The 13534-nt window shown below is 40.9% G+C and overlaps 1 protein-coding gene across 5 annotated transcripts in view; it reads left to right on the forward strand.

The window, feature by feature from the left end:
* Nucleotides 1–806: 806 nt before the first annotated feature.
* Nucleotides 807–13534, forward strand: part of POGZ (pogo transposable element derived with ZNF domain) — a 48362-nt gene continuing 35634 nt past the window's right edge. For 3 of the 5 annotated variants that reach the window (XM_004285206.3, XM_004285207.3, XM_004285209.3), the window contains exon 1: nt 807–1151. The gene's annotated coding sequence lies outside the window, so the exon portion shown is untranslated. The remainder of the gene's footprint in view (nt 1152–13534) is intronic. The other 2 variants (XM_033415640.2, XM_033415641.2) reach the window with 1 other exon arrangement.

A 13534-nucleotide genomic window follows, 5' to 3' on the forward strand; every position in this document is an offset into this window, starting at 1 on the left:
TTTGCGTATTGCTTAAAGAGCAACAATATCCTCAAATATCTAAGGAAAATACTAAAATTTTATCATCACTTCAGGAGGTAATAAAGGAAAAACTTTCTTAGTTACTTGGAAAAGAGGTTAGTTTTTGTTTGAGGAAAAATAACAGGAGGATAGTCTTTAATGGACAGAGCAATTTCTTTGGGCCAGTCCACCTCAGCCTTGATTGGAGCAAAAAGCACAATTGTGGAGTCTACAGTTTCTTTGAATTGAAGATCTCTGCTGAGTCTATTCATCTCAAAAAAGTTTCCATACATGAACTACCTTAATAAGCAATCATGGGTGACTTCCTTCCAGAATCCAGAAGGGTTCAGGGTAAAAATGGCTTTTAAAAGTTCTTCACTTAAAGCTACCTGACCGAATGTCTCGTGAAGAAGAACGAGTGCCATTTTGATGCCTTTGTTCCAATATCAGTCGTTGGTGCCATTGGGCCTCACCATCTGGCCTGTGGCATGAGGTTCCCCTTTTGATTAGGTATAAGCCTTGAGTGGAAAGTGTGGAGATTCCCAAAATTTCCTTGGGAAGTCCAGGGAAGTATTTTCTTTGGAAGTCCCATCTTTCTCACCAAAATTTAGATATTGCTTCTGGGCTAATTATTTTTCATTTCATTTTTTAAAAATTTTTATTTATTTATTTATTTATTTGCAGGCCCAGACAAACTTGACTAGAAAAGAAGCCCGGGCAGGTGTTAGGATGAGCACAGCACATGACGTGCCACGCGCTCCAACCAATTGAAAAACCACGAAAGGGGGAGGGCGGAAGTGACGAGCCGTATCCCTCCGCGGGGCGAGAGGGTCGGTGGGGGGAGTCGGCGTCTCTCTCCCCCGCGCCAGCTCCCGTACACGGAGGCGCATTCCTTGGCCCCCCCGCCCCCCTCCCTCGGGGCCCCCCCGCCCCCCTCGGGAAAAAAATCCACCCCAAATCACTCGAACCCGAGGGAGGTTTCCTTTCACCCTCGGGAGACGCGCTTTCAACGGTTCCCTCTTCTTCGTCTCCCCCCAAGCCCCCGTCCCCTCCCCTGCTCCCACCCCCTTCTCCCGGCGCCGGGTGCAAGGTCCCTTTAAGGCGACGGCGCCTTCCTCGGGTCAGACTACCGGCGGCGACGACCACGGGAGGTGAGTGAGCGAGCGAGCTTTCTCTCTCCCCACCCCCCTTCTCCCGGGGGTTCCGTTATCTTTTCGCTCGGCGAGGCGTTCCGAGGCGAGACAATGAGAGGGGGATGGGGCGGGAGCGCGAGGGGTGGGGGTGGGGGCCCGGTGGCGCGCGCCCCCGCCCCCCTCGAGTGGCGGCGCGGCCCGCGGCGGCGGGCGTGGGGTGCGGCGCGCGAGCGCGTGTGTGAGTGCGTGCGCCTTGGGAGCCGCGCGGCGGGCCGGGCAGGCCCTTGTCTGCCTGCCGGCCGCCCCCGGCGCCTGCAGCGGCGCGCGCGCGCGCACTCGCGGTCCACGGCCCCGCACACACCCGACGTCCACACGCACACCCGGCGCGAGGCGTCTCGGAGGAGTGGGCGGGCGCGGGCGCGGGCGGCGGCCCGCTGGGGAAGAGGCGGGGGCGCGGGCGGCGGCGAGACGGCGGGGCGCGGCGGGAGGGGAGGGCGAGGCCGCGCTGGGGAGGCGGGCGGGAGGGGCCGTGGGCCGACGTCCCCCGGGGGTGGGGATGGTGCTCGGCCGTCCCCGCGCCACCCCCGCCGGGGAACGAGTGGGGCGCTCTTTTTGAGCGCGAGGAGGAGAATGAGTGATTGCTTAGTCTCTCCCTTGTGTTATGTAATCCCCGCTCGGTCGTATAGTACACCCGAAGCCTTAGTGCACAGCGGTTTACAAAGTCTCCTCCCCCGGCTCTAAAATTTTGGGGTGGCGCCGTGATTTATAAAATGGGATGTGGCGGAAAAAGCTTTATTTTCGTATGGTTATATCCTGCCGCGGTGGGCGCCATGTTTATCCCAGGGACTATTTTCTCTAGATTCTTAGCACCTTCTGAAAAGGAGTGATGTTGATCCACCTGCTTTCTCTCCATTCTGCGAGTTTTCCTGATTTCCTCTTCTGTCAGACGCGGGATTCTCTCAAATTGTTAATAACACTGGACGTTTCTCTCATTGTCTTGGATATTTTCAGCTCAGAAAAAGGTAGAGCTGGAAAGAGTAAGTCGTTTAGCCCAGATCTCTTTTTCGAGATGGAAATTGAGATACAGGTGTCCTATCGGAACAGCCGTCGTTCTGTTGCAGACTGTGGCCCAGCCCTCTACACTCTTTTAGAGACCTCCCACCGCAGCTCAAAACCCCACAGAAGTACAATTTCACTTTCAAAGGAATTTTCCCATCTAGATGAAGGGAAACGGCGGGGCCGGGGGGGACTGCTTCTTGGCGAACGACATTGAATTTTGATACCCCTTGCTTTTGGAACTGGGAATTGGACTTTGAACTACTTAGCACAATCGTTCTTAACTTCGGGGTGCATAAAAAGTACCTTGCAGATCGCTAAAAGTGCGGTTTGGGGGGGCCTCATCCCCAAGCTTTTTTGGATGGGATGGGGAGAGGGGTATCATCTCTACATTTTTAATCTGCAATCCTTCAGCTGAGACTGATTAGGGTAACCACCATATTGAGTTTTTGATCCAGCATAAAGGTGCGCAGACTATAATCTTCGAACAATTAAGTGGCAATCTATGCCCTTGATTTCCTTCCCCTTTCATATATTACGGTTATAACGTACCAGCTATGCTGATGTATCTCAAACTAAAGGAACTAACAGAATGAAGACTCTTGGGATGAACAGAATTTTGTTAGTTTCCACCCCCACCTTGAACCAGTGGCATAATCTAGAAAAGCAGTTCCCAGAATGTGGTCTGCTGACCCCTGGGAATCCCCTCAGGCCCATTCAGGAGAGCTTCGAGGTCATAACTGTTTTCAAAATAATACTGAGACAGCTTATCTTTTTCACTGACATTTGCACTTATGATCCAAAAGCAACACTTGATAAAACTACTGCAGGAAACTCTATACTTACTTGAGAATGTCCTTGATGAAGCAGTAAAAATAATTAGTTTTATTAAATTTCAGCTCTTTAGTACATGTCTTTTTAATTTATAAGAGTCTATGACCAAATGGGAAGTGTGCTTGAAGCACTTAACACCGCCTGCTGAGGTAGATCTTTGTTATAAGGAAAGGCACTTGAGAGATTTAGTTGTGAGTTACTTGTTTCCTGGAACAGCATTTTTACTTGAAAGAACGACTGATAAACTACAGCTTTTGACACTTGAGTGTTTGTGGATGTTTTCTTGAAAAAAGTGTGAGCTTGTCACTTCAAGGAAAACGATAGTATTTGTTCCCAGTGATAAAAATTTGAGAGTGAAAATTAGAATTTTTAAAAAGTTGATACCTCAACCGTAACAACTTCCTGGTACTTGAAAGACTTTTCTTATAATGTCAGTTTTAATAACTATGTTTTTTTTATATTGTATGATGACATGTGTCAATAGTTGGAAGATAGGCATAATTCAGTAAGTCTGTATTTTCCAAATGACCATTGCATGAAGTCACCATGAGTAAGAAATCATTTCAAAATTTAAGGTACATCAATGGATTTTAACATAACATTCATTGATAGGGTTTCAGGTTCCAAGATGCAGTTATCCTTTAAGAAACTATCATTTGTCTAGTTTTAGTACTATATCAATATAAAAACTATCTGAAAAGGTTTTTAGAATACTTTTCCCTTTTTCTATCTGTGTGACAGCAGATCTTTGTTATATACTTAACCAGAACAACATAGAACCACAGACTGAATGCAGAAGCAGTTACGAGAATCAAACTCTTCTATTAACCTAGACATGAAAGATTTGCAAAAATGTAAAACAACGTTATTTCACTCTTTGGGGGAAAAATAGTAATTTTTAATTGAAAATGTTATTTAAGTTAACCTGTAATGGGTTTGTTTTTGAATATACTGATAAGTATTTACATTTTTTATGATTTAATTTCTAATGTAAATATCAAAATGTAAAGTCCACATAAAAAAAAGCTCTTTGGGATCCTTAATAATTTTAAGAATGTAAAGGGGTCCCAAGACCAAAAACTGGGTCTGTCTTGTCCTTCTCCTTAAATCATCCAAATCTGTCTCCCTATAGAAACTTCCGGAGAATTCAGAAATGTTGGAATTAATAATGGAAGAGGCAATGACTTGGGGAAGAATTCCAGAGCAAAAAAAGCTTAGTAAATATCCCAGCCAGGATTCAAACCAGCTGTAACCTAGGGCAAGTTACTTGAACTCTCTAAACTTCGTTTTGACCTTATCTGTAAAATGTATTACTTAGGGTATATAGTGAGAATTAATTGTGATAATGTAAAGTGCATAATGCCTGTTATTAGATCATAGTAAAATAAAATGTATTCCAGATAATGTTTCAGTCTTTATTCTCCATATATGTCTTTTTGATGAAAGTGGAGATTTCTAATTTAAATTACAAACCCTAGAGCTGGTGGTGTCTTTGTCATAATATCAGTATGGTAAGACTTTGATAGATTCTTTGGCAATCTGGTTTGTGATAATAAGCCATATCCACAAAAACGTATTTTTACATGTAACTCCAGAGGAGAGGAGAAAGGACTAATGTTTTACTAGTATTTGGCAGAGTTAAATGAAATTGAGTAGAAATGGAATTTAGACAACATACAACTGTCAGTGAAGAAGAACTTTTCTTGGGAGAAGAACTGAATATTGTACCCTTTAAAAATAGGAAACTTAGGGCTTCCCTGGTGGCGCAGTGGTTGAGAGTCCGCCTGCCGATGCAGGGGACACGGGTTCGTGCCCCGGTCCAGGAGGATCCCACATGCCGCGGAGCGGCTGGGCCTGTGAGCCATGGCCGCTGAGCCTGTGCATCCGGAGCCTGTGCTCCGCAACGGGAGAGGCCACAACAGTGAGAGGCCCGCGTACCGCGGAAAAAAAAAAAAAAGGAAGCTTAACTGCTCACTTTAGTTGTTGTTTTAGTAAAGAACCCATAATGAATATATTTGGGTTCTTCTTGATAGGAGATTTGCTGCCAGATAAGTGGAAAGTATTTTATGTTTGAGAATATTAGGCAGATTATTAAGACTATTTAAGAACCCATTGTGAATATTATATGTGAGGTTCTACAGCAGTTACTGTGAGGGACAAAATGGGCCATACGGAAGACTGGGTAAATAAATGCTTCTTATTACAAGTTTAACAATAATTAGTTTTATAGCCATACTAAGTATTCAGCCCTGTAGGTTTTCTGGAATTAATCCCTTTTAAAGTCAAAAATTGAAGTAACTTGAATACAGATTTTTTTGAGGATTATTATTGTTTATTTCTAACTCAGGAGCAAGAGAGTGGTATTCTTAAATTTGTTGTTTAAGACATTTTTTCTGTTCCAAATGTTCTTTTTATCTTGATTTATGTATGAGTGGGTATGCGCTAGCAGTGAATTGAAAATGTTAGATACTGAATTCTTCATTCCTGGAGTTTACTTTAGAGCTATAAAAGAACCAGACAAATTAAAGGAATTCAATGCTTCAAGAGCCAAATCTGTCTGGAGAGTTTTGGTAGAAAACATGTTTTCCTAATCTTATTTGAGGTGAAGATAGGTAGAGATTTCTGCCCATTAAATACTTCAGAGGTAGACTGACAGTTGTAACTGAGGGATTCTTTTTGCTGCTTTTAAATAAGATTGTATAAAGAGTCTCTTTGTATCTTGCTTTTCAGTTATGTAGGCTTTTACTGACTAGCTGATTTTATAGGACCTGAGTATAAGGTAGACTACCATATTTGCCAGCATTTAAGGTACAATTCAGTCCTCCCTAGAAAGGTATGTATCTGGTACACCCATATGGATGGAAAGATGAATGCCAAAGACTTAAAGCCTGTGGGAATCACTAATAGTCCCGTGTGAGTTGCAGTGTTGAGTAAAACCTACTGAGTGCACGAAAATCACGTTACCAGTGTAATTACTGCTACAAAATACAGAAACCAGATAGGTTACCAAGATGTCAGATAATCATGATGCGTTGATTAATGGAAGACGGCAGTGTTCATCTCATCTTACAGTACCTCCTTGGTAACCTGTATAACTCAACTTCGATTTATTTTTTTCTAACATTTAATTATGGTGCAACATCTTTAGAAATGTGTATATATAATCTATGTGAAAATTGCTCCTAGAAATGAGAACAAGTTAACAGAAAATTCAACCCATGAGGCTACCAGTTTGATTTAGTAAATGGCAAAAAGAAAATGGCAGAATATAGTAGAACAAAATATCACAACCAAGATATGAGTAGGTAGTTATTCCCCATTACTTTTTTTCTTTTCTTTTTTAAATTTCAGCTTTATTGAGGTGTAATTGACGTATAAAATTGTATGATGTTAAACTGTACATCATGGTGATTTCATATACATAAATATTGTGAAAGGATTCCCCCCATTCAGTTAATTAACACATCCATCACCTCACATATTTATCTTGTGTGTATGTGAACATTCTACTCTTTTAGCAAATATCAATTATAGTGTTATCAACTATAGCCACCATATTTTATGTTAGATTCCCAGACCTTGTTCCTCTGATCCCCCCAACTTTTTATTTTAAGAAAATTTCATGCGTGTAAAAAAGGTGAAAGAATACTACAAGGAGTGTCTACAATGAACCCACCACCTAGACACAACGATTTTTTTTTCATAAATTTATCCATTTATTTATTTTTGGCTGCGTTGGGTCTTCATTGCTGCGTGCGGGCTTTCTCTAGTTGTGGTGAGCGGGGGCTACTCTTCACTGCGGAGCGGGGGAGTCTCTTGTTGCGGAGCACAGGCTCTAGGCGCACGGGCTTCAGTACTTAGGGCTCGTAGGCTCTAGAGCACAGGCTCAGTAGTTGTAGTACACAGGCTTAGTTGCTCCGCGGCATGTGGGATCTTTCCGGACCAGGGCTCGAGCCCACATCCCCTGGATTGGCAGGCGGATTCTTAACCACAGCGCCACCAGGGAAGTCCCGACACAACCATTTTTCATGTTGGCATATTTGATGTCTGTAAGAAAACGCCAAAATATATATTTGCTGAACCACCTGAAAGTCACAGTCATGATACTTCCACTGAACATTTCATGCATTTGCTAAGAATAAATACGTTCTCCTACATAACTCTAATACCACTATTCTTTCTAAGAAAATTAAAAATAATTTCCAAATATCGTCTTGTATCTAGTCTATATTCAAATGTTCCGGTTCTCCCCAATATGTCATTTATAGCTTTTTTATGAACCAGAATCCAGTAAAGGTTTACATGTTGCATTTTGTTACATCGCTTTAGTTTCTTTCAGTCTGGTTTAGTCTTCTCACTCTGTGTGTGGGCATGCATGTATATATACATGTGTGTGTGAGATTGACATTTTTAAACTGTGTTAGTAGTTTTATAAAATATTCCATATTCTGCAGTTGTCTTATTTCCTTTTAAAATGTCCCACTTTTTGGATTTATCTCATTATTTCCTTGAGGTGCTACTTAACTTATTCCTCTACTGCTGTATTTCCTAAAAACTGGAAGTTAAATTTAAGTGCTTGGTTTGATTCAGGTTAAACATTATTGTCAATAGCTTTTGTTTGTTTACAAAAGAATAAGCCACAGACCAAACAGCTGATGACAGAGTTTGTATTATTGGCTAACATTTTTCTGTTTAAACTTATTACTGCATAACTTTTGGCTTTGAGACATAGAGCTACTTCCATAATTTTAAGTTTAAGCATAACAATAGGACTTTGAGAAGGACCACAGAAATAAGTTTGCATCGTGTCATTTTGGTTCACTGCCCTCTGAGAAAATGATTGGAAAGTTGAAGAGGCAATAAGAGCTGATATATTTAGCAAAAGCAACCCACAGAGGAATAGTAAGGGGGTGAAAACCAGAAATTTTAGAAATGGAGATTTTGGGACTTTGGGAAATTATTTTCACCAAGATTATTTACCAGTTAATACTGATAGTAACCATAAATTTACAGAACTAACATCATAATGCTAAAGTTTTATAAGGAGAAATTACGTACCTAGGCAGGAACAAGTTTCACAGGTAGATCATTATAGGGTGAAACAAACTAGATGTATATGAGTTTTATAAAAATGTTTTTACTGTGTTAAGATGTAACCCTTTGAACAATTCATAGGGATCTTGTTCTCATCTTTTCTGTTGCAGAGAGGATAAATTATTTTAAAAAGAAATGAGAAAATTAACATAACATTGTAAGTCAACTATATTTCAATTTAAAAAAAAAGAAATGAGAGTTCTTTATGCATAGAACGTGGGATGATTTTTTAAAAAATTTTCCCCTTCAGAACATGGATTCAGTTTGATCAGGGTTTCTCAGTCTTGGCACTATTAACATTTTGTGCCAGATATGTCCCCGTCTGTCTCGTGCATTGTAGGATGTTTAGTAGCACCCCTGGCCACTTGCCACTAGATAGATGCCAGTAGCACCCTTCCCCAACCCCACCCCTAGTTATGACTACCAAAAATGTCTGTAGACATTGCCATATGTCTTCTGGGGGCAGATTATCCCTGTTTGAGTATTACTGAGTTGGATAAAAGCCACTGGCATATGTGGATTCCTTAATGATCTAGGTTTCCCTTTATATAACCTATGTACAGACTTTGAACACAGTTCCCTTCTGCAGATATGCTGCACAGCTTGGGTGCTTAGTATATGTTGGAGAACACTGGAATATGATGACATTTTTTAGCTCTATTGGAAATTTTATTGAAGCTAGAAATGAGCTCTTCATTTGTAAGGTATAGGTCTTTTGCTTTATCTCATCCCCCTCCCACCTCCCAGTTTGCTTGGAAAAGAACCTTATTAGCTGTGTGTTATGGGTAAAGTTTTTGTTAGGAGTAGTTGATAAATTTGATATTTTTGAGGTGATCTGTTTATATCTTGGCATTCAAGAAAAGACAGTCTTTAAAAAAATAGTTACTGGGGACTATATTCAATATTTTGTAATAACCTGTAAGGGAAAAGAATCTGAAAAAGAATATATATATATATTATACATATGTATATTACATCCATATATATTTTATATATATGTATGTATAACTGAATCACTTTACTGACACAACATTGTGAATCAGTTGTACTTCAGTTTAATAAATAAGAAAGACATGGTTCCTGCCCTCTCAAATATTTCAGTCTAGTAGTTAAGGGAAGAATGTTAAATTGAGTATCTTTTAGTTAAATATGAATGTTCCTGTTGTTTCAGAGTATCAGCTGAGGGCCCCAAACTAAGAGTCATAGGAGCTAAGCAACCCCACATTATAAAGTATGTTACGGTGACTTCCCTGCCAGTCCAGTGGTTAAGACTCCATGCTTCCAATGCAGGGGGCGTGGATTTGATCCCTGGTCAGGGAACTGAGATCTTGCATGCCCTGTGGCATGGCAATAAATAGATAGTAAGTTACAAGACCATCTCTGCAGGACTTGTAAATTGGGTAAGTCAGAAGCTACTTAGGCTAGTGTTTGGAAAATTCGCCATTTCTTTGGAAGTTAAACATACACTTATCCTGTGGCCCAGAAATTCCTCTCCTAGTTATTTATCCAAAATAATGAAAACATATGCACATACAAAGACTTGTGCCCAAATGTTCATAGCAGGTTTATTCATAATAGCTGAAAAATTGAAAACAACTATCTGTCAACATGTGGATGGATAGTTTATCCATAAATGGAGCACTACTCAGTAATAAAAAATGAACAAACTACTGAAAAATGCAACAAAACATAGATGATTATGTTAAGGTAATGAAGGCAGCCTCAAAAAAAGTTACTTGCTAAAGGGCTTGGTTAAACTACATGCTGTGTCCTCTTTGTTAATCTTTGATCTTAAAAAAATTTTTTTAACTATATGTAAATTCTGCATATAGAATTTATAGGGAAAGGTTGGAAAAAGAGTGGAAGTAATGAGAATTAGTTAGTAAAGTTTAAAAGATTGAAACATCTCCAGTAAGAATCTCAGGAGAAAATAGAAGTTTGTTTTAAGTTTCTAAGACAAGTCTTATTTGTAGATTTGGAATTTTTCTGCCAAATGACATAGAAGTGAAATTGAAGGTAGCTGACTAATAGTTGGGGGTTCATATGGAGATAATTTTATGTTTAAAATGAGCAGAGGGACATCCCTGTGGTCCAGTGGTTAAGAGTCCGCCTTCCAATGCATGGGACGTGGGTTCGATCCCTGGTCCGGGAACTAAGATCCCACATGCTGCAGAGCAGCTAAGCCTGTGCACTCTAGAGCCTGCGTGCATCACAGCTAGAGAGCCCTTGTGCCTCAACTACTGAGCCCACACACTCTAGAGCCCTCACGCCGCAACTAGAGAGAAGCCCACGCGCTGCAACGAAAGATCCCGCGTGCTGCAACTAAGACCCGACGCAGCCAAATAATTTTTTTTTTTTTTTAATGAGCAGAGAAGTCACTAGCATCTAGACTGCGATCTTGGAATATCATTCCACACCAAAAGGAATCAGGGCTCCTTAGAGAAATGGCTGATTATAGGTCTGGGGCAAGAATGTATGAGATGAGCCTGAAACTTACAGCCAGCATTTTATCAAACACAAGGGTTGTGTCAGAAGGACTCAGGAGCTAACTGAGAAGTTCCCAGTAGCCAAAATAGGACACTTTGAGTATCAATAAGGATAACTGCAGTGGATCAAAACATATCAAATATGTTTAAATTGATGTGTCATATGATGTGATATAATGATAGTTTAAGAACAAGCTTATTGGACTTCCCTGGTGGCGCAGTGGTTAAGAATCCGCCTGCCAATGCAGGGGACACGGGTTCGAGCCCTGGTCCAGGAGGATCCCACATGCCACGGAGCAACTAAGCCCGTCTGCCACAACTGCTGAGCCTGCGCTCTAGAGTCCACGAGCCACAACTACTGAGCCTGCGTGCCACAGCTACTGAAGCCTGTGCATCCAGAGCCTGTGCTCTGCAACAAGAGAAGCCACCGCAAGAAGTCCGTGCACCACAACGAAGAGTAGCCCCGGCTCACCGCAACTAGAGAAAGCCTGCGTGCAGCAACAAAGACCCAACATAGCCAAAAATAAAATTAATTAATTAATTTTTTAAAAAAGAACAAGCTCATTGGTCACTTTGAGGAAGTGCTAGTAAAACAGATCATTATTTTGAAAACTGGTAAATAAAGGGAAAGAAGCAAGATGGAAAGAGTCGAGACTTTTACTATATGAACTGCACCACTGGGTAACCAAATAGTAGATATGTTTTGTTTTTTTTTTAAATCAAGGTGTTTCAGGTAATAAATGAAAAGGGAATGATAGATTTAGAATGACTAGATCAAGGCATTGAGCCTGGATAGAAGGATTCCTGTTGGAAGAAAATCCTGCTCTTGTGAGTAGTCTTGGGGGAAAAAAATGTTAAACCTGTATCTAATCATGTCTGTAGATCCAGCTATCAATTTCAGGATATACAGAGGCCAGAGGCATATATTAAATGCCATGTGTATGTAATCAACAATATCCAGACTGTAGAAATTGCAAGAGGTGACCTGGTTCTTCAACAGATAAATTACAAGGTGGGGGGAAAAAGATGAAGCAAGATCTATAAATTAAAAGAGACCTGGGCTTCCCTGGTGGTGCAGTGGTTGAGAGTCCACCTGCCGATGCAGGGAACACAGGTTCATGCCCCGGTCCGGGAAGATCCCACATGCCACGGAGCGGCTGGGCCCATGAGCCATGGCCACTGAGCCTGCGCATCTGGAGCCTGTGCTCCACAACGGGACAGGCCACAACAGTGAGAGGCCCGCGTACCGCAAAAAAAAAAAAAAAAAAAAGAGGCCTAAGAAACTTACCAAATAATCATAATATGTGGACCTTATTTGAATCTGAACCAAACAAACTTTAAGAAATATGGTATTTAGTTAAGACATCGAAGCAACCTAAATGTCTATCAACAGAGGAATGGGTAAAGAAGATGTGGTAAATATATACAATGGAATATTACTCAGCCATAAAAAAGAATGAAATAATGCCATTTGCAGCAACATGCATGGACCTAGAGATTATCATACTAAGTGAAGTAAGTCAGAGAAAGACAAATATGTGATATCACTTATTTGTGGAATCTAAAAAAGGATACAAATGAACTTACTTACAAAACAGAAGGGGACTCACAGACTTCAAGAACAAATTTATGGTTACCAAAGGGGAAAGGTAGGGGGAGGGATAAATTAGGAGTTTGGGATTAACATATACACACTACTATATATAAAACAGATAATCAACAAAGACCTACTATATAGCATAGGAAACTCTACTCAGTATTCTGTAATAACCTATATGGGAAAAGAATCTGAAAAAAAATGGATATATGAATATGTATAACTGAACCACTGCTGTACACCTGAAACTAACACAGTATTGTATATTAGCTATATTCCAATATAAAATAAATTTTAAAAGAAATACGGCGTTTGAGAGAATTTGAGATTTCAGTGTTGACTAGATATTTGATATTGAGACTATAAATCTTTTAGGCATATTAATGGTACTATGATTTATTTATTTATTTTAAAATTTGGCCATGCAGCTTGCGGGATCTCAGTTCCCCAACCAGGGATCAGACCCAGCCCCAGCAGCGAAAGCACTGCGTCCTAACCACTGGCTGACCAAGGAATTCTCTATGATTTTTCTTTTTTTTGGTACATGATCTTTTCAAGTCCTTATCTTTTAGAGCTACATAATAAAATATTTATAAATACGATATTAGAGATTAGTTTCAAAATAATATGAAGAAGAGAGGGCATAGATGAAACAAGATTGGTTGATAATTTTTGAAGCTGGGTGATGGATACATGTCTACTCTTTTTTTTTTTTTTTTTTTTGCGGTATGCGGGCCTCTCACTGTTGTGGCCTTTCCCGCGGCGGAGCACAGGCTCTGGACGCGCAGGCTCAGTGGCCATGGCTCACGGGCCCAGCCACTTCGCGGCATGCGGGATCTTCCCGGACCAGGGCACGAACCCGTGTCCCCTGCATCGGCAGGTGGACTCTCAACCACTCCGCCACCTGGGAATCCCCATGTCTACTCTTGTATATAATTTTTTTTTTTTGGCCCCAATCAAGGATCAAACCCAGGCCCCCTGAAGTGGAAGCATGGAGTCCTAACCACTGGACTGCCAGGGAATTCCCTACTCTTGTATATAGTTAAAATTGATATCTCATTTTAGGAATAGCAGAAAAGGAATCACTACAGTCTTGATTTAGAGATTCATAGTTGTAATATGATGAAAGTTTGCCCCTTTACTTGGTTACAGTATATGATTCTCAAATTTACTACCTGTGCAAGTTTTCCTCTTGATGTAGCATGGTGTTCCCTATGTGCTGGCTTTTAATTTCTGGAATTCAGGTTTTTACCTGGCACTTTTTCGGAAGAAATGAAAATGTCCCAAAACTGAGTAAGGATTGAAGTTCAATGTAAGGTTTTTGGTTTTGTTAT

Source organism: Orcinus orca, chromosome 1 (genome assembly GCF_937001465.1).
Source record: "Orcinus orca chromosome 1, mOrcOrc1.1, whole genome shotgun sequence".
In the NCBI taxonomy this organism is placed as follows: domain Eukaryota; kingdom Metazoa; phylum Chordata; class Mammalia; order Artiodactyla; family Delphinidae; genus Orcinus; species Orcinus orca.